This window comes from Eubalaena glacialis, chromosome 10 (assembly GCF_028564815.1).
Source record: "Eubalaena glacialis isolate mEubGla1 chromosome 10, mEubGla1.1.hap2.+ XY, whole genome shotgun sequence".
NCBI classification, from domain to species: domain Eukaryota; kingdom Metazoa; phylum Chordata; class Mammalia; order Artiodactyla; family Balaenidae; genus Eubalaena; species Eubalaena glacialis.
The window spans coordinates 15,991,597-16,012,029 of record NC_083725.1 but is presented as its reverse complement, the minus strand read 5'-3'; positions in this window follow the sequence as shown (position 1 = coordinate 16,012,029).

Genomic DNA, 20,433 nt, shown 5'->3' with positions numbered 1-20,433 from the left:
GTGAACATCCTGCCTGATGCTAAGCATGGCTCTCCCCTTCACCCAAGCTTGTTTTCCTCACTCTCAGCTCCACACAGCACTGACCTGATGACCCCCCGCTGCCCTCCACCTGACTGACAAACAAGCCTCGCCAAGAACCCACCTGCCTTCCTGCCAGACTCCTCCCTCCGCCACTTGCACTCCGCACTGCACCCCTCTCACCCCAATGACCACACCGCACATGCCACCATCTACTGTGGACTGAGCAGTAACTGGCATTTGCTGAGCCCTCTACGTGACTCATCTCATCTGATCCTCATGTGCTGTGCACAGGTACTAAAGGCACCCAGTCTGGAGATGAAGAAACTGAGGATTACAGAAGCCCAAGGTCAAACAGCAAGTAAATATAAGAACCAGGACTCAGACCCTTAACTGTTTCCAAAACCCATGTTCTCTGCCACTGAGAGTAGTGATGGTGGACCCCTGACATCACCAGGTTACCTCCTCATATCTTCACCAATCATCAAATTCAAGAATATCAGTGACACTGAATTTGCCCCAAAGACATTCGTTCAATAAATACTGAGCACCTACCACACGTTCAGTGGATACATAAATGACGGGCATCAGACTCCCTCCCTAGGAGTTGTCGTGGTCCGTGAGGTGGACACCACCTTGCCTGGGGTAAGTGATCTCTGAATGGGGACCTCCCATCCCCAACGCTGGATTCTCAGCAGCAAACAGTCAGGAGAAAACCCTCTTATTTGGTTTTCCTGGCCCCCACCTCCGGCGGCCTGCAGTTCCCAGCTCGCTCACAAAGCTCATCTGCCCACCAGGTGCCGTGCACCCAGAACAATCAAACACGAGTGACCTTGCTTCTCCAGGGGGCACTCCAATAAGTCATCATTCAGGCAACCCCCAGGGAGAAGGTGTTCTGGAGCCCTGACACTATACTCTTGCAGCATCAAAAACATTTTACTCACTTCAACAATGCAAGATACCATCTTCACCAAGACAAAGCAGCATGGTTTCCTGAAAACGATGCCCAGCAAGTGAGGGTCGGAGATGAGCGAGTCATTCCCCCCTGGAAGGGGCAAACTGTCCTACATGGAAACTTCCTGTGTGATTACCGGTCCACTCCTCACTTTGGAGACAAGGACACCTCAGACCCGTCAGAGAAGCCTGGAGACTTGTCCCTCCACCGAAGAGATGGAGCCAGGATGTGGACCCAGCTTCTCTGGTCCCTAATCCAGGCCTCCTTCCCTTATTACCATGCACTCAAAGTTACAGGGAACAGGCCAGTGTGGGTGCTGGGCAGGGCAGGGTAAGGCCAACCTGATGGCTGTCCAAGACATCCTGGCCGGTGCTGTCCTGTCCCTGGGAACTTTCTAGAGAGTGTTGCTGCCACACACACCCATCCCGGCAGCTGGCTTGCATGAGGCTTGTCTGGATGTGTATGGGGTGTGGAGGCCTCATGTGCCCAGGGGCCGAAGGCTTTCATCTGAGGGAGGGGTCTTTTCTCACAGCCTGGCCAATGCAGAGGCCCGGGGGTGAGGGCGCCCAGATGGTCTCCAGGGGCCCACAGTCTTGAGCATCAGGGTCCTGGGGACCAAGTGGTCACCTGCACCCAGGACAGGGGGACTGCCAATAGCATTTGGCCTTCCCTCTCCCTCTCCCCTACCCCTTCCCCCAGCTGGGCCAGTTGTCTTCCTCTCCAGCCCAATCAGGGGAGTTTCTCATTGTAAGTACCACGCCACAGCCATCCTCCAAGTTCTGGCACTCCAGCTGCACAGGTCTGCGCTTTTCTCCAAGTACCTCTCCCCCTTGATAGCACTGAGCCTCCCCTTCCTCATTTCATCCTTCCCCATCTCAGCCACTTGAAATCTGGCCCATCATTTAAGACCCAATTCAAAACTCACCTCCTCCACTGCCGTCTCTCTCCCAGCTCTGTCCCCCCAGAGCCTCTCCCGTCATCATCATCATCATCATCGAGCCCCTTCCAGTGCGCTCACCTCACTCCATCATGTGCTCCCGTGACATCTGTACATGACTTTGTTTCCTAGCACAGTGCCCCACACAAAGAAAGCTCAAAACTAATTTTTACTTGAATAAGTCCAATGCATTCATCATTATGTTACAGACAAGGAAACTGCAGCAGGGAGAAGTCGAGAGGCTTCCTCGAGGTCACATACCGGCCGGTCAGTGCCAGAGGCAGCTCGAGAACCCATCCATAAGAGCGTGATTCCCACCCTGTCCTCCTCCCCTGACCCCATACTGCCTCTTACCACCTACTCCAATCAAGCCAGGGCCACAAGCTCAGCATGGATGATTTGTTATTGCAGGCATCGCACATACAGAAGAGTATAAATATGTATGTGTTGTGAAAAGAGTAACAATCACCTGAGTCTCCACTACCTGGGTTAAGACATACAATGTTATTAGTGCCTTAGAAGCCCCCATTTCCCCAGCCCCCTCTCCTGTGACCCTCCCCATTAACCACTGGAGTTAACCACTATCCTAACTCTCCTATTAATCATCCCCTAGCTTTGCATTATGGCTGTGCCACTTTTATGCATCTCCCTAACAATGTATTGTCCTTTGCTTACACAGCTAGGTTTGCGCTTGCTACTCAGTTTTTCAAAACTAAACAGGATCTGTGATCTCTTCAATGCTGAACACTGTTATGTTCAAGTTCTCCCAATGCAGTGAACCCTGAGCAGATGCCTATTATAAAGTCAGGCCACAAAAGCATGTACAGAGTTCTCCTATCAGATAGCACCAGCTCTCTCCTAAAACAGAGAGCTTTATTTTAGGCACTGAATTAATGGTATACAAACGACATGCATAGTAATGTGGAATTTTTTTTTTCAGGAAAGGATTTTGTATGTGTGTGAAAAAGTCAACTGCTCAGGCCCTTGTCTTACAGGGCTGTTTTGATCCCAGTTGTCTGACAGCAGGGACCTGTCCTTGTGTTTGGAGGCAGAAAAGAGGCTCCAAGAGGATGTGAAGAGAAGCTGGCTCAGAGGGTCCCCCAGACCCCTCCTTGCTTCCTCCCAGCCAGCCCTCACCACGGTGGCTTTGGCCCACAGCTGCCCTAGCCCAGGGACCTGGTGGCAGACAGAAACAGATCTACTTTGGTTTCCATGACAACTGCACGCATTGGGAGACCAACCGAGTGAGCCACAGCCAGCGAGGCAGCTGGTTTGAAGGGTGTTGATCTCTCTGTGGACCAGCAAGGCAGAACCACAAGGGACCGGAGGCAGCAACCAAGCCAGGACGAGCCACAGGAGCTGGGCATATGGAGTCTGCAGGAACCTGTCTGCAGAGCTACACATGAGCAGTGCACATGTGTCCCCTCACCCACGACCCTCTCTCACCCACCCACTCAGGCAGAGGCACGTGCTGAGAAATGCACATCCACACTCTACTGTGAACACAGAGACCCATGCTCCCAAACTCAGACACCTGTTCACACCAAATACACCCAAGGTTTTACACCTTGCCCCATTTTCACACTCAAAAACACAGACCCCTGCATACAAATGCACATTCATCCATAATATATAATCTGTACCCCTAGAAAGAGTCACAGTCACCCCAATACACATTCTCTGTACACACCCACATGCACAGATGGTGCACACACTCACCTTAGACACACAGACCCACATTTACAGGGAGAAACGCACGTCCACACTCACCTGTGTGCTGGCAGGGACACTCCCAGCACATACACATGGATTGAGATCAGAGCCTCTGGATGCTAAGACGGAAGCTGAGGAGCCCCAACGGCAACAACTCAGAAATGAGATGTGGTTCAGGGCTGCAGCTGCATCACAAAATCCCAGAAACAACTTTCCTGGCTTGCTGCCTCATGAACGGTGTGCCCCATGGAGGAAGGCCATTAATCTTCTCTGTTTACTCAGAGTAATTCTTTTTTGTGTCCTCCATAAACACCAAAAGGACAGAAATCCAACAGGACAGAAATCCAAGTATCCTCATGTCATGCAGACTTGAAATAAAAATTTTGATGACAGCCTCAGAGATGCATGTTCCTCTTTAAGACACCTGTGTGTGTCTGACTCTATGAAGAGGCATGTCCCATCCTGGTTCACTGCCTTCTGTTCCCAAAAGGCAAGGAAAAGAGGCCTGCTGGTTCCGCTCCTAGGAAAAAGGGACAAATTCACAGCACGTGGAGTATCTTGCTAAGCCAGGGGTTAGCTCCTGACCTAGCAGGGAAACCTGACAACCACAGGCTCCATCCACAGAGGCCCTTGAGAGCCAGGGGTCACAGAAGCACTTGGCGGGGGAACATTTTGTTGAGAATTTCTTGAAGCACATTCGAATATTTGTGACATTTATTTTAATATTGTCCTAATGATCATTTAATTAATATGGAGAAATGGAAAGATTATGTACATGTGTATATATTCCTATTGCAATAATAATAATAGCTAATACAGGCACAAAAAGGTCACTAAATGTTAAGCTATTGAAGGGCTTCCCTGGTGGCACAGTGGTTAAGAATCCGCCTGCCAATGCAGGGGACACGGGTTCGAGCCCTGGTCTGGGAAGATCCCACATGCCGCGGAGCAACTAAGCGTGTGCGCCACAACTACTGAGCCTGTGCTCTAGAGCCCGCACGCCACAGCTACTGAAGCCCGCGCACCTAGAGTACGTGCTCTGCAACAAGAGAAGCCACTGCAACGAGAAGCCCGCGTGCCACAAGGAAGAGTAGCCCCCGCTCGCCGCAACTAGAGAGAAAGCCCGCGCACAGCAACGAAGACCCAATGCAGCTAAAGGTAAATAAATAAAATTTTTTTAAAAATGTTAAGCTATTGTTATTACTGTGATTTTAAATTGATAATGAAAATCATCTATAACTTAAAAATTGAGGGTTGTTGAGATGAACCTCCTTATTTCATAGGCTTTTAAACACTTTTCAGTTTTAGCAGCAGCAGGATTAGCACTGTGTGGTACTTTACAAACAGCTTCACATACACCGTCTCCTTTGTGTCCCTGAGCATCTTCTGTTGGCCAGGCATCAAGCTGGGGTGGGGGGTGTCATAGATTAATAAGACCCAGGCCCAGGCCTTGAGGAGCCCACAATCCAGCAGGTAAGGGGCGGGGGAGCCACACTGGAACTGTGTACCATTCAGCCTCGTGTCATCACAAAGGCCAATGCAAAGGGCAGGAAGCATAGGGAAAGGAATCATTTGTAGATGGGGAAGAATCAGGAAGGGGTGGAGAATCAAAGAGAGCTGCAGGGAGGAGGTCACACTTGAGCTGGGCCTGAACTCACCAGTAGGTTTAGACAAGCCAAGTTCCTGGCTGGAAAGGAGCATTGAGGTCCCGAGCACAGCTGTAGAACAGTGGGTGGTCGACCTGGGCAGCTAGACCCAGGGGTCCAGGAGGGTACAGGAAAGAATGGAGCCACAAAGGTAGACTGAGGCCAGATTCAGAAAGGCCTTGCACGGCAAGCCAAGGAGTCTGGCCCAGCAAATCATCAGGTGTGAACCGGCCAGACCTGTGGTCCAGAGAAACACCTCAGGTACCTGGGTGTCTGACACTGGGTTGTGGGGTATGACTGGGGAAACTCGGGGCCAAACCGGAGGGTTAAAATTGCACCCTCCCATTAACAGAGCCAGAGCGCAGGTCAGCACCCCCGGCACCCAGCTCACCCAGCTCGGCGCCTGACTCACACAAGGCTCTCCATAAATGTTTGCTGAACTGCACGGCGCAGCGGGTCACGCGAGGAAAATGGAATTAAGAGTCGAGTGACCTGGAGGGCTGGTTCAGGCCCACTATTGACTGGCTCCGGGACTCTGGACCGGCGATTTAACCTCTGGTTCTCGGTTTCCACGCTGGTAAAGCGAATCCGATAATGCCCTGACCTCCCTGGCTTAGCTGCTCTGAGGCTCACACGCGGGAACCGGCTGAAGGCGCTGGAGGGCGCAGAGCGCCGGCCCTGGCGGGGGACCACGCGGGCCGCTGCCGCCTCCCCGGGACCATATGCGGGGAGAGCTGGCTCAGCCGTCATACCTGCCCCCCAAACTCACACCTGCTCTGCATTTCCGCTTAGGCAGATGGTGCGATTTGGCCGCGCGCCAGCGCGTAGGCCCCGCCCCGGACGCTCGCGCACGCGCCCTGCAACCGGCGGGACGCCGCTGGGAGGTGGCTTTGCGGACCCGGCGGGCACCCGGAAAGGACCTGGCTCAGCCAGAGGGCGGGGTGCCTACGGCGCCCCTTCCCTTGCTGGAACAGCGCCCCTTTCCCAAGGCCAAGGCAGCAGCAAGGCCAGCTTCTCCCCAATTCTCACACCGCCTCTGAAAGGTGAACAGGGAAGGAAGCTTTCAGAGTTTCGCATGTGGAGAAACTGAGGCTCAGAGAGATTAGGAGACTTTCAGCTGGACACACAGATATTAAAAGATGGAGCCAGATGGAAACTCAAGTCTGCCGAACTCCAAGCGCACCGTTCTTTCGTTGGTTGTCACTACCCCGGCTACTCAGACCGCTGTGGCCAATATCTAGTGGGGACAGGAATTCTTCCTTCACCCAAAGCTGGCTTTGCGTCCGTCCAGCGCAGCCGCCTTACGATTCCCATACCGCCCGGCCCACTCCTGAACCACCGTGCCACCTCGCATACCTGAAGATTAGTGGGGATCTGAGCCAAGCGTAAATCAGTAGAATTAAATAATGAAATACACACAAAGAACTCCTTAAAATATATATATATATATGCTGCTTGGAAAGAACATTTAAAGAAATCTGGTCTAAATGCCAAGCCGGGGGCAGGCATATCTATTGGTACAGCATGACCACCAAGGGCTCGTCTGGCCTTAAGCGGCACACCTCCCAGAATCCTGAGCTCATCGTTTCCTGTTTGCCCAACGCTGGTGTTCAGAAAGTTCTTGCTTCTCTTTAGCTGAAATCCATCGTCTCCTTAAGGATCCAGTTGTCCCTCTTGGGGCCACATGGGACAAATCATATCTCCCTTTCTTTTCACAATGCAGCCTACATTAGGAGGCCGCCTTCTCTCTTCCAGACTCAGCGGCCCCCAGTTCCTTCAACCATTCCTTAGAAGTCATGCTTGTGAGTTCCTTTCTCAGCCTCCAGACACACTCCTGTCTGGTCCTATCCTTCAGAGCTCAGCACAAACATGTGTTCTCACCATGTGTCATACACCGTGCTATAAGTGCCTTCCCTGAGTCATCTCATTTACTCCTGACGACAACTCCAGGAGGTGGATGCCATCATTATCCCTGTTTTGCAGATGAGGAAACTGGGAAGTGAAGGAACTTGCCAACAGTTACAGAGCAATTGACGGATCAGTCTCTGCTGCCCTCTGCTGTCATTGCAGCTCCAGCAGAACAAGAGCACTGGGCTTGGGGTTGGGTGAGCTTTGCTTCCCACTCTCCCACTTATTATTGTGTGACCCGGGCAAGCCACACATCTGGTTCTCCTGGTCTGTAAAATGGGGGTCACTATAATGTCCCACCTGCTAGGCTTTTTGGAGATTAAAACATATTTTGAGATGTGACCATAGGCCTGATACTCCCCACTAGCTCCCCCTCCCCCTCCAGGAGTCCTGTGTGAGGATTCACAGGGACTACAGCAAGTGACCAGATTCATGTCACATCCTATGGTGCTGGGGCCCTCTCCAGGAGGGAGCCAGGTTCAAATCTCCAGGTCCCCCACGCGGCCTGAAGTCACTCTCTAAAATGATTTGTCAAGTAACAAGCAAAAATATATTACCAATTTAAGAGTGTGATTTGCCTGGAACTTTTTAATCCTTGGGCCGTTGTTGAATAGATTAAAGTGTCTGCTTTGATCCATGCATTTAGATGGAAACATAAATATAGCCATCACTTATTCTCTCAGCCGCCAGGATGGGTGTCACGTTGCATCACGCCGGCTTCCCACCCAGACAGGGTAATGCATGAGAATGACCTTTTTGCCATTCAAATCCCTCTTGACTTTTCTGCTCTGGCCGGAGCCCGAGCTGCCGCTGCTGCCTAATGTGACCACAGCTCACGCTGGGAAACAGTCACTCGGGGGAAAGGGTGGAGCAGGGGATGCCCGATGCCGAGAACTTCCCCCAGCTCGGCAGAGCCCAGCAAGAATAAATCTCCGGAGAAATAGATTTTGAAGAGGAATTTGGTACATAGATCTTCTGTCAGCGGAGCAGACTCCGGCTCAGCCGTTTTTCAGGCTCGCTGCTTATCCAGAAATACATCTATTTTTGCATGGATCTCTGGCGAGATTCCCTGTTCCCTCGTGGGGTGGGGGGCGGGGCCTCGGGGCAGGGCAGGCCCAGGGTCTGGCTCCAGGACGCTGCGGCTTGGGAAGAGGGAAGCGGTGCCGAGCCCTGGGCCTTCCGAGGCTTCCTCCAGCCATCCGCCCGCATCCTGCCCCGGCCCTTCTCGGGACACGGCCCGGCCTCCCAGAGTCTCCATCACGGCGCCTGCCCCCCTGCGCCCTCTCCACCCAGCCAAAGCCCCGGCCACCTCCATGACCCCCTCAACCCTGAAGTCTGCTGAGGACTGAGCTGTGGACACTCCCCAGGCTCACAAGTCTGCGCAGACGCGCGCGGACAGGCACACAACGAGGACCCCCATCGGCTGCCCACTGAGATGGGCTGCGCCCGCCCTTCGCTGCCGGTTTATTCCGGGCCTGCCTGTTGGCACCCGGCCACCGCGAACAGTGGGAGCCGGCTCTGGGCAGCCCCGCGGACCAGCGGGTGGAATGGCTGGCGGGGGCTCTGAGCAGTGCGCTGTGGCAGGCAGTTAGGCCTCAAACAATGGCCCGTGAAACGTCAGAAGTAGCGGGGAGGCTCGGGTTGGCAGGGGCCTTGGGCATGTGGAGGGCCCTGGGGTTGACCACGCACTGATGGAGCCAAGAGCCAGGGGGACAGTGCTCTCCTGATCCCATAGGACCCTTTGGCTGGAGAGACACCGTATGCCTCCTTTCCCCAAACCCCCTTGAATAAGGTAACTCCTTTCACCCCAGGAGCTTTTGTGCTGTGGAGAACCAGGCCACCCCAGGATAATCAGGGGAGAGAAGATAGTTCCAAAACTAGGAATGACCCCACTGTGGCTGTATCTGCTGCCCTACTTGGCCCTGTCCTCTGCCTCCTCCCCACAGCCCATGCCCAGTCCATGCTTCTGTTCTAAGAAGCCCACTGTCCTACCCAAAGGTCCTGCCTCTCCCCTCTCCAGGTCCTGGCTCTGGACTTCAGCCCCTGCTGCTTTGGGGACCTTGTTCCTGAATCATACCCCTCCCTCTCCTTCCAGCAGTGCCAGTCTCTTCCTCTGCTCTGTTTTCAGTCGGCCCTGGCCTTGCCCCATCCCTGCTCACATGCTGACACGCAGTGCCTGTGGACCCTACTGAGGCTGGTGTGTGTCCCCACTCTCTCCCTCCACACCACCTAGTCTCACTCAGAAATACCTGTCCCCCACAGAGAACAGACTTGTGGTTGCAAAGGGGGAGGGGGGTGAGGGAGGGATGATTTGGGAGTTTGGGATTAGTAGATGCAAACTAGTATATATAGAATGGATAAACAACAGGGTCCTACTGTATAGCACAGAGAACTATATTCAGTGTCCTGTGATAAACCATAATGCCAAAGAATATGAAAAAGAATGTATTCAATATATATGTATAACTGAATTACTTTGCTGTACAGTAGAAATTAACACAACATTGGAAATAAACTATACTTCAATAAAATAAATTTTAAAAAAAGAAAAGAAAAGAAATACCTGTCCCCATCACCCACAGCCATCCCATCACCGACTCCTGGCCTTTGTCCCACTCTCCTGCCAGACCTCTGCCCTTCCTAACCCCGAGCACCAGCGCTGCCTGGCCTCACAGATGGGACCTCTCCTAGCTTGCTTCCTTCCCTTCCAGCTGCCCAGCTGTGCCTGCTCTTTCACTCTCTCTAGCTCTTCTTCCTCCTCCTCCCATCTCTTCTTTGGTGGTCCCCCAGTGTTCTAGCCCAATTTCCTTTCTACCCTGTCTCCCTTGGACACGACGACGATCTACCCCCGCACACCCAAGACTTCAATCATTGCTTTCATGTGAATAGGTCACAAATGAGTATCGCCTGGCCTGACATTTCTGATGAGTGTTCCCACCTGCTCATAGGACAGTTCCAGGTTGGCAGATGCTGTCACCCCTAAGTCACCCTGCCTGAAACAAATGCATCATCTGCCCTCCATGACCAGGACCTCCACCTAGAGTGACTGACGAGTTACCATCTTTCTCCTGTTTCCTAAGCTGGATCCAAGGATAACTCCTCCTTTCCCCTTCACTCCCTCCCGCCCACCCACACGCATGCAGCCAATCATGGAGCAGCCTCTAGTGTCGCCCGCCCAGCCTTTCCATTCTCATTACACCCAGGTTCTAGCCCTCATTTCCATTCACCAGGACTATTTCAGGAATCACCTAATCTGTCTTGCCCCATGGGGTAGGTAGAACAATGCCTCTCCCAAAAAATGTCCATGCCCTGGTCCCTGGAACCTGGGAATATGTTCCATTACATGACAAAAGGGACTTTGCAGATGCTTAAAATTAGGGTTTTGGACCTTAAAATAGAGATTATCCTGGATTACCTGGGTAAGCCCCATCTAGTCACATGATCCCTTAAAAGCAGTGAACTTTACCCAGCTGAGGTCAGAGAGATGCAACAAAAGAGAAAGTAGGAAAGTGGTGGAAGAGCTGCAGCAGAAGGGGAAGTCTGAGAGCTTCCAAGAACAGAAGGATTTGATACACTGTTGCTGACTCTGAAATACAGGGGCCCATGTGCAAGAACTGGGAGGGCTTCTAGGAGATAATGGTGGCCCCAACTAACAGACAGCAAGGGAATGGGGGCCTTCAGTCCTACAACCACAAAGAACAGGATTCTGCCCACCACCTGAATGATGCTAGAAATGGATTCTTCCCAAAGCCTCCCCACAGGAGCCCAGCCAGCCAACATCTTGATTTCTTGTACAACCCAGAGCAGAGAAACCGTTCAAGCCAACCTGGACTTCTGGCCCGAAGAACTGTGAGATAATAAGTTTGTGTTACTTTAAGCTGCAAGCTCACCCTCGCACTGCATTACCCTTCAGGACTCCCAACCAGATATCACATGTATCCCAAATCCTCAGCCTGATGTTCGACAGTCAGCCTCCAATTTTTATTTGTAGTTCATCTACCCCACTAACTCCCACTAAAAATACACTAGCCACATTCACACCCTCCAAAATTGCCTCAAGCATCCCTACCTCTGGGTCTTTGCTCACGGTATGCCCTCATCAGGAGTTCCCTCTCCTGCCCCCTCCCCTCTGCCAACCAAATCTGAGCCCCCCTCCTCCATGAAGCCTCCCGAACCTCCAGCCTGAGAAGCCTCACTACGCTGCTCTCTCTGCCTCACCCACTGGGCGCTCAGTACACACGGCCTTGTGTCAGTGTCTGTCCCTCCTCGACACCCTTCCCAACCCGATGGCAAGACCCACACCTGTCTTTTCTCTAAGGGCCCCACTGTGCCTAGCACAGTTCTGGGTATAGAGTAGGGATCAACAGAAACCCGTTGAGTTACAAATAAAATGGAAATATTTCCAGCTACCGCCCTATTGAGCACTAGATCCCAGACGTGAGGATCTGAGGGACTATCCAGCCTGGACCTAGCTGCCAGGGACCAGGAGAGAGGGACAGAAGCCCTCAGGCCAGGAGGCCACTCTGCTTGTGGTAAGGTGGTAAGGGGACAAAAACAATTCCAAACCACACAGAGCCAGGCCAGAAACGATCCTGTGTCAGGAGCAGGTGAGCCAAGAAGAGGTCCCCAGGTCAGACCGGGAAGGTCCAGAGGGAAGCAGGAGGAAATATCCAATCTGAGCTCAGGGATCAGGGCAGATCGGCCAGGACCTGCAAATTAGCCATTACCTACCTGCCTGGCAATGCAAGGGGACAGCGTGGGCTGTCACCAAGTGCCAGTCAGACACCCATGAAGACCAGCAAAAGGCTGAGGGAGGGAAAAGAGAAAAGAAGAGATTAAGAAGTCAGGGAGAGGGAGGGCTGGAGAAAGGAGGGCTGGAGAGGGGAGCGGGAGAGAAGACAGAGAAAGGATGCGAGGAGGAGAAAGAGGGGAAGTGGGAGGAGAGACAAGGACTTCTCCCTCCATGGCCACTGTGGAAATACCACGGTCCCTAGACTACCCGGAGCCCACGGGGTTAAGATGAGGTGAGGAAATGGCAATACCCCACCCTCCTTGGTCACCACAACTAAGAAATTACGTAGAGTAATTAATCAAAAGCTAATGAGAAATGTGTTTTCTCTCCCAGCCTAGCCCCACATCATATTCTTATTAGCTGAGGTTATTACAATAGTAATCATGCATGCTCCAGGCACAAATTGGGTTTTTTGCTCCACTGCCACCAATTTAGAAAACCATTAATGGCAAGATAAAGCCCCCATGGGTCACACCAGGCCGAGCCCGAGGAACCGGCTGCTGGTTCCTGCTCCCACTGCCACATACCCACTGTCCAGAGAGGGCACCCCCCGCCCCTGCCAAGAGCAGCCACAGGAATCAGAAAGTCTGACCACAAGAAGGAGCCAAATACTGGTGGGGTGGGGCGGTGCTGGGCCTGGAGTGGGGGGACCTTGGACTTTACACACACACACACACACAAACACACACACACACACACACCCTCCAGTGCAATTGCTAGGGCAGGGACAGCCCTCATGAAACGAAGCATAAAGGCAAGTTTGCCTCTGGGGTCCAAGTCATCCCAGTTCTCTCTTGAGCCCTTCGCCATTCAGAACCTGTTCTCTAGAAAGGGTTGGCTACATCTGTGGTTCTGAAACAAAGGTATGCAGTCAGGTGCTGACTCTTGATGAGGTTTCCACTAGTAAAAAGAAGGGTAATGTTTTCATAAAGCTAAATGGACTCAATTTGAAAGATGTTCTTAATTCTGAAACTGTCCTTCCTATTTTCTTTGTGGTTTTACACACATACGTGTATGTGTGCCTGTGCGTGTGCGTGTGTGTGTGTAAAAGTTACATATATAACCTTACTTGGTAATTACTTTCAGTAGCAAGGGACGGATTTAAACTGATAGTGCACAATTGGAGATGTACTGGCTGATGTAACTAGGAAGAACAGGGGTAAAACCAGAAGTCAGATGGTATTGTTGGTCCCTCTCCCTTTCTCCATCTCTCTTTCATTGCTCTTGTTCTCTCTCACTAAATTTGAGCTTCCTCCCCAAGCTGAGATCATGGGAGGGATGACTCCTGGGTTGGCATGGCCAAAGGCTGCTCTGGGCTTATGTTATCCATGCTTAGGATCTCAGAGGAAAGAGATCTTGGTTCTCCCTCAGCACCCCCATGTGAAATCCAAGGCAGGACTCTTACTGTCCCACCTTGGGCACTCTATATGTATTCTTAGACCAATCACTGTGGCCAGGGACACCAGGCCTGAGCTATGGGATTACTCCTGAGGCCCAGGTAACTGTAGCCTGCTGCCCCACTAGAAACAAGGGAAGAGTTGATGCCCTAAAGGAATACGGATAAGGTAACTGAAAAAGAGGGAAGAAGGGGGCCACACAGACAAAGACAATGGACACCACTATACCTGGCAAAATAAAAATAAGATGTCAGTCCTCCACCCCTATTGCAAAAGTGTCTTTCTGAAAGTCTTGGGAACTACTAAGTCAACTGAGCCACCAAAAAATGCCAAAGACCATTCTGCTGTGTAAATCTCCCAGGATTTACACAGAAGAAAGTTACAGCAATGAGGTGTTAATGTAGACTCAGCAACCTCACTGGTAAACTAAACTGTTTCAGAATATCAGAGGGCCTGTATGTAACATCAGAACAGATGGTGACTCCTCCAACCATTCCAGATATTCTGCACTGTAAGCCTAAAAGGTCCTCAGAGCCATACTGCTATGACAGTAAGGTCAGCAAGCAGAAATTTTTCTACAGAGGAAACTCCCCAGGGGCCCAAAGACCTCATGGAAACCCACTGAAGTCAGCTTGGACTCATTTCCAGAATGTCAGGCCCCTGAGCAAAATGGCTCTCCCTTAGCCTCCCAGTATCAGCACACCTATGGCTTGTCCAAGTAATGGATCAGAAGTATGGTCAAGACATCCTCCCTTAACTGGTGCTGGTTTGGCTATTTTTTATCATTTATTATTTAAATGTTTGAACCTGCTGTCTGCAGAAGTCCCCCAAAATAATAAACAGCCCTAAAACAGACCTGACTTTGAAGTCTATCTCTACTTCTCACTGGTTGTTTCACTTTGAACAAAACTCTTTGACCTCTCTGATCCCCAGTTTCTTCATCTGTAAAATGCACCTTCAAAGACATTCTTGCATCTTTTGGGGAACTTTGTCAAGCACTTACTAAGTGTCAGGCACTGTTGTGATGTGCTGTGGATGAAGGGGGTCTTCCTAAGAATGCTGGGGATAGAAGACACACACCCAACATGTGTGACCCAAAGGAGAATGGGACATGTGTCATAAGAGAAGTATGAACCAAGTACAGTGGGCATTGAGAGGAAGAAGGTACTACTTCCAACTAGGGGGAAGTGCAGATGTGGTGGAGGAGAAGACTTCTGCTCTGGTTTGGAAGGATAGATGGAACGTAGTGATGAAAAGGTAGGGCATTTCCTGCAGGGAGGATGGCCCAAGCAGAGGTCTGGAGACAAGAATACTAAGAGTGAAAATAACACAATAGACCAGTTGGACTTAACTGACAACTACAGGACATTACATCCCCCAACAACAGAATACACATTCTTTTCAAGTGCACATGGAATGTTCTCCAGGATAGATCACATACTAGGTCACAAAACAAGCCTCAACAAATTTAAGAGGATGGAAAGAAATTATATTACGCATTTTTTCCAACCACAACACTATGGAACTAGAAATCAACTACAGAAAGAAAAATGGGAAAAGAACAAACACATGGAGACTAAACAATATGCTACGAAAAAACCAATGGGTCCTTGAGGAAATCAAAGAGGAAATCAGAAAATACCTTGAGAGAAATGAAAATGGAAATACAACTTTCCAAAATCTATAGGATGCAACAAAAGCAGTTCTAAGAGGGAAGTTGATAGCGATACAGGCCTTCCTCAAGAAATAAACAAACAAAAATCTCAAAAAACCTGACCTACCACCTAAAAGAATTAGAAAAAAAAGAAAAAAGAAAACCCAAAGCCATCAGAAGGAGGTAAATAAATAAGATCAGGGAGGAAATAAATAAAATAGAGATCAAAAAATAGGAAAGATCAGTGAAACCAAGAGCTGGTTTTTTGAAAAGATAAACAAAATTGATAAACCTTTAGCCAGGCTCACCAAGAAGAAAAGAGAGAGGACTCAAATAAACAAAATAAGAAATCAAAGAGCAATAACAACTGATACCACAGAGATACAAAAAATCATAAGAGAATACTAAGAACAGTTATATGCCAACAAACTGGACAACCTAGAAGAAATGGACAAACTTCTAGAAACATACAGGCTGCCAAGACTAAGTCAAGAAGAAACAGACAATTTGAACAGACCGATCACTAAAAGTGAAATTGAATTTGTAACAAAAGATCTCCCAGCAAACAAAAATCCCAGGATTGGATGGCTTCACAGGGGAATTCCACCAAACATATAAAGAAGAACTAATACCTATCCTTCTCAGACTATTCCAAAAAATTGAAGAGGAGGGAACATGCCCAAATTCATTCTATAAGTCCACCATTATCCTGATACCAAAACCAGACAAAGACACTACAAAAAAACAAAATTACAAGCCAATATCTTTGATGAATATAGATGCAGAAATCCTGAACAAAATATTAGCAAACTGAATCCAACAATACATAAAAAGAATCATACACCATGTTCAAGTTGGATTTATTCCAGGGTCACAAGGATGGTTCAACATTCACAAATCAATCAATGTGATACACCACATTAACAAAAGGAAAGACAAAAATCAATGATTATCTCAATAGATGCAGAAAAAGCATTTAACAAAATTCAACATCCATTCATGTTAAAAAAAAAAATCTCATCAAAGTGAGTATAGAAGGAACATATCTCAACATAATAAGGGCCATTTATGACAAACCCACAGCCAACATAATACTCAATGGTGAAAAGCTGAAAGCCTTCCCGCTAAATTCAGGAACAAGAATGCCCACTCTCAGCACTTCTATTTAACATAGTGTTGGAAGTCTTAGCCACAGCAATCAGACAAGAAAAAGAAATAAAATGTATCCAAGTTGGAAGGAAAGAGGTAAAACTGTCACTATTTGCAGATGACATGATAGTCTATATAGAGAACCCAAAAGTCTTCACACAAAAATTATTAGAACTAATCAATGAATTCATCAAGGTAGCAAGATACAAGATTAATATACAGAAATCTGTTGTGTTTCTTTTAAAGAAGAACACTTTAACACTATTAAAGAAATATTAAAGAAAGAGACAGTAAAAAAAAAAAATCACATTTTAAATCACATCAAAAAGAATAAAATACCTAAGAATAAACTTAACCAAGGAGGTGAAAGACCTATATGCTGAAAACTATAAAACACTGACAAAACAAACTGAAGATGATTCAAAGAAATGGAAAAATAGTCTGTGCTCTTAGATTGGAAGAATTAATGTTGTTAAAATGGCCATATTACTCAAAGCAATCTACAGATTTAATGCAATCCCTATCAAAATACCCATGACATTTTTCACAGAACTAGAACAAGTAATCCTAAAATTTATATGGAACCACAAAAGACCCAGAATTGCAAAAGCAATCCTGAGAAAATGAGAACAAAGCTGGAGGTATAACCCTCCCAGACTTCAGAATATGATACAAAGCTACAGTAATCAAAACAACATGGTATTGGCACAAAAACAGACACATAGATCAATGGAACAGAATAGACAGCCCAGATATAAACCCACGCACCTATGGTCAATTAATCTATGACAAAGGAGGCAAGAATATGTAATGGAGAAAAGACAGTCTCGTCAACAAATGGTGCTGAGAAAACTGGACAACCACATGTATAAAACAACGAAATTAGAACATTCCCTCACATCATATACAAAAATAAACTCAAATGTTTTAAAAACCTAAATGTAAGCCCTAAAACCACAAAACTCCTAGACAAGAACATAGGCAGAACATCCTTTGATATAAATCATAGCAATATTTTCTTGCCTCAGTCTCCTTAGGCAAAAGAAATGAAAGCAAAAATAAACAAATGGGACCTAATTACACTTAAAAGCTTTTGCACAGCAAAGGAAACCATCAACAAAACAAAAAGACAACCTACAGAATGGGAGAAAATATTTGCAAATGATGAGACCAACAAGGGGTTAATATCCAAAGTATACAAACAGCTCATACAACTCAATATCAAAAAAAAAAAACCCAATCAAAAAATGGGCAGAAGACCTGAATAGTCATTTTTCCAAAGAAGACATACAGATGGCTAAAAGGCATATGAAAAGATGCTCAACATCCCTAATTATTAGAGAAATACAAATCAAAACCACAATGACGTATCACCTCACACCTGTCAGAATAGCTATCATCAAAAAGTCTACCAATAACAAATGTTGGAGAGGATGTGGAAAAAGGGAACCCTCCTACACTGTTGGTGGGAATGTAAATTGGTGCAGCCATTGTGGAAAACAGTACGGAGGTTCCTTAAAAAACTAAAAATAGAGCTACCATATGATCCAGCAATTCCACTCCTGGGTATATATCCTGAAAAAACTAAAAACACTAATTCAAAAAGATACATGCACCCCAGTGTTCACAGCAGCACTATTTCTATAGCCAAGACATGGAAGCAACCAAAGTACCCATCAACAGACAACTGGATTAAGAAGATGTGGTGTATATATATATATATATATATATATATATATATATATACATATACACACACAACAGAGTATTACTCAGCCATAAAAAAGAACAAAATGCCGCCATTTGCAGCAACATGGATAGACATATAGAATATTATGCTTAGTGAAATAAGTCAGAGAAAGACAAATACTGTATGCTATCATTTCTATGTGGGATCTAAAAAATAATACAAATGAATGTATATGCAAAACAGAAATAGACTCACAGATATGGAAAACAAACTTGTGGTTACCAAAGGGAAGGCGGAAAAGGAAAGGGACAAATTAGGGGTATGGGATTAACACATACAAACTACTATATATAAAATAGAGAAGGAACAAGGATATACTGTATAGCACAGGGAATTATACCCATTATTTTGTAATAACCTATAATGGAGTATAATCTGCAAAAATACTGAATCACTATGCTGTACAAGTGAAACTAACACAATATTGTAAATCAACTGTAATTCAATTCTAAAAAATCCTAAAAGTGAGTAGGCTTCCTGCCCTGAATCTGGAGAAGGTCACTGTTGGAAGGGTCTTCCCTTCTGGACCATCCTCTTTCTCTTCTACCATAGCTCTACTCTCTCCACCGTGCATTCACAGGTGACATTGGCTGGACACAGCCAAGGGTGGCATGGGAGAGGAGTTACCTCAGGACCAGTCCCTAAAGAATCTACGACACCCTCAGCAGAACCACCCGTGAACAGTCCCCACACACACGCATACCTGCCTTTATCTGCCTCTCCAGCTTTGCCAAGGTTCAGTGCTGCTAATGAGCATCAGTCAGCTCAGCTCTCCCCCCACTCCTGCCAGGGCTGGGACACAGCTGATCACCAAGGCTTCCTTTCCATTCTGCAGGGACAACACAGCTGGAGGCAGAGGCAGGGGGCAAAAGGGAGGGAGGAGTGGCTCCAGGGGTTGGGTGAGGTGGATAATAGGGAGGGATTGGAGGCATTTGGGACTAAACTTTGAATCATAGGCTCAGTGAGCTGAAGGCCTCTCTAGCTCCTGCTTGGACTGAGCCTCTGTGATAATAAGAACTCCTACCAAGAAAGTGCTTCATAATACAAAGCCCTTTCCCACAGAGCCTCATTAGTTTAGTCTCCAAACAACCCTGGGAGACAGATATTTTTTTTAATATCTTTCTTCTTTGGTCCACTCTAAGATCCACAAGGGAAGGGACCATGTCAGCCTTGTCATTGTTATGTATCCTCACTGCTACATACAGTACCCATTGTAGAGCTGGCATGCAATAAATGTTGCTGCCTGGATGGATGGATGGATGGAAGGGATAATGGATGGACAGGGAGATGCATGGATGAATGGATGGATGGATGGATGGATGGATGGATGGGATAATGGATGGACAGGTGGGTGGATGGACGGATGGATGGATGGATGAATTATCCCATTTACAGTTTAAGAAACTGAGGCCTTAGGGAGAAAAAGTAACTTACCCAAGACCAACCAGACAGCTAGCAGCAAACCAGCACCAAGCCCCAGTTCACCAGCTCCCCATCTGGCACACTTCCCAACACCCAGAACTGTCTCTCTTCTTCGGTTTCTTGAATGTGCTCAGCCAAGAAATGCCATCCTTCTGAAGCTCTGATTCTAATCCTTCCTCTGGCAGTTTTTCAGAAACCAAGCTACTACCAACTGGTCTCCCATAAAAAGAGCAGGATCCCCAAAGCCCAGTGACCATGGGCTAGAGACAGGGAGGCCCTCTGACCATCGTTCTGAAAACACCTGACTGCTGACTGTGGAGGAAAGGTAGCAGTGGCATCCAGAGCATGAGCCCCCATGGAAGAACTGAGTACAGCCGGCATAGGTTGAACAGAGCAGGGCTTGGAGTCACATAGGCTCAGCCTAAAATCCCAGCTCCTTCCCCTCCACAAGCGTCTCCTCTCCATCTCAATGAACCTGGCTCCTAACCTCTCCAAGTCTGTCTCCCTGTCCATACTTATCACACATGTTTTTCTGAAGCATAAATCAGTGATGAGATGAAGTCACAGCTTTGTCTCAGTTCCCTGGCTCTCTCTAGATTCCCAGCTTCCTCACTCCTCCCAAATCCTGAAGCCCAGGCGTCAACACAGACACCTTTCCAGGCCTTCCATGCCCCACTCTGCAGGCCTTCTCACCACAGCCTCACTGCTCTGCTTCAGGCCTCACCCACTATCCCAAGGGCCGGGCATTCTTCCTTCATCTTGATTCCATCTCCGCCTTTGCCCCCAGGGGCCATGTCAGGGCCCTTTCTCCTTCAGCTCCCATGTTTCTGCTGCAGCAGCCTGCCCTCTGCTCCCACAGTCACTCCTTAGTCACCAGATAAAACTTCTCTCTCTCCACGGTGAGTTCTGTCTCTTCCCAGGAGGCCACCTCAGATTCCCCACACAGACCCTAGGCAGGCCATCTGACTCCCACTATCCCTGTTGTCCCCTCTGGTTTTCTAAAACCTCCAGATTTTTTTTTGCCTAGACCAGACAGGGGTCCTTCGCCAGGTCCAGGAGCCCCAAGAAGGCCCTCCATATATTTTTGGATTT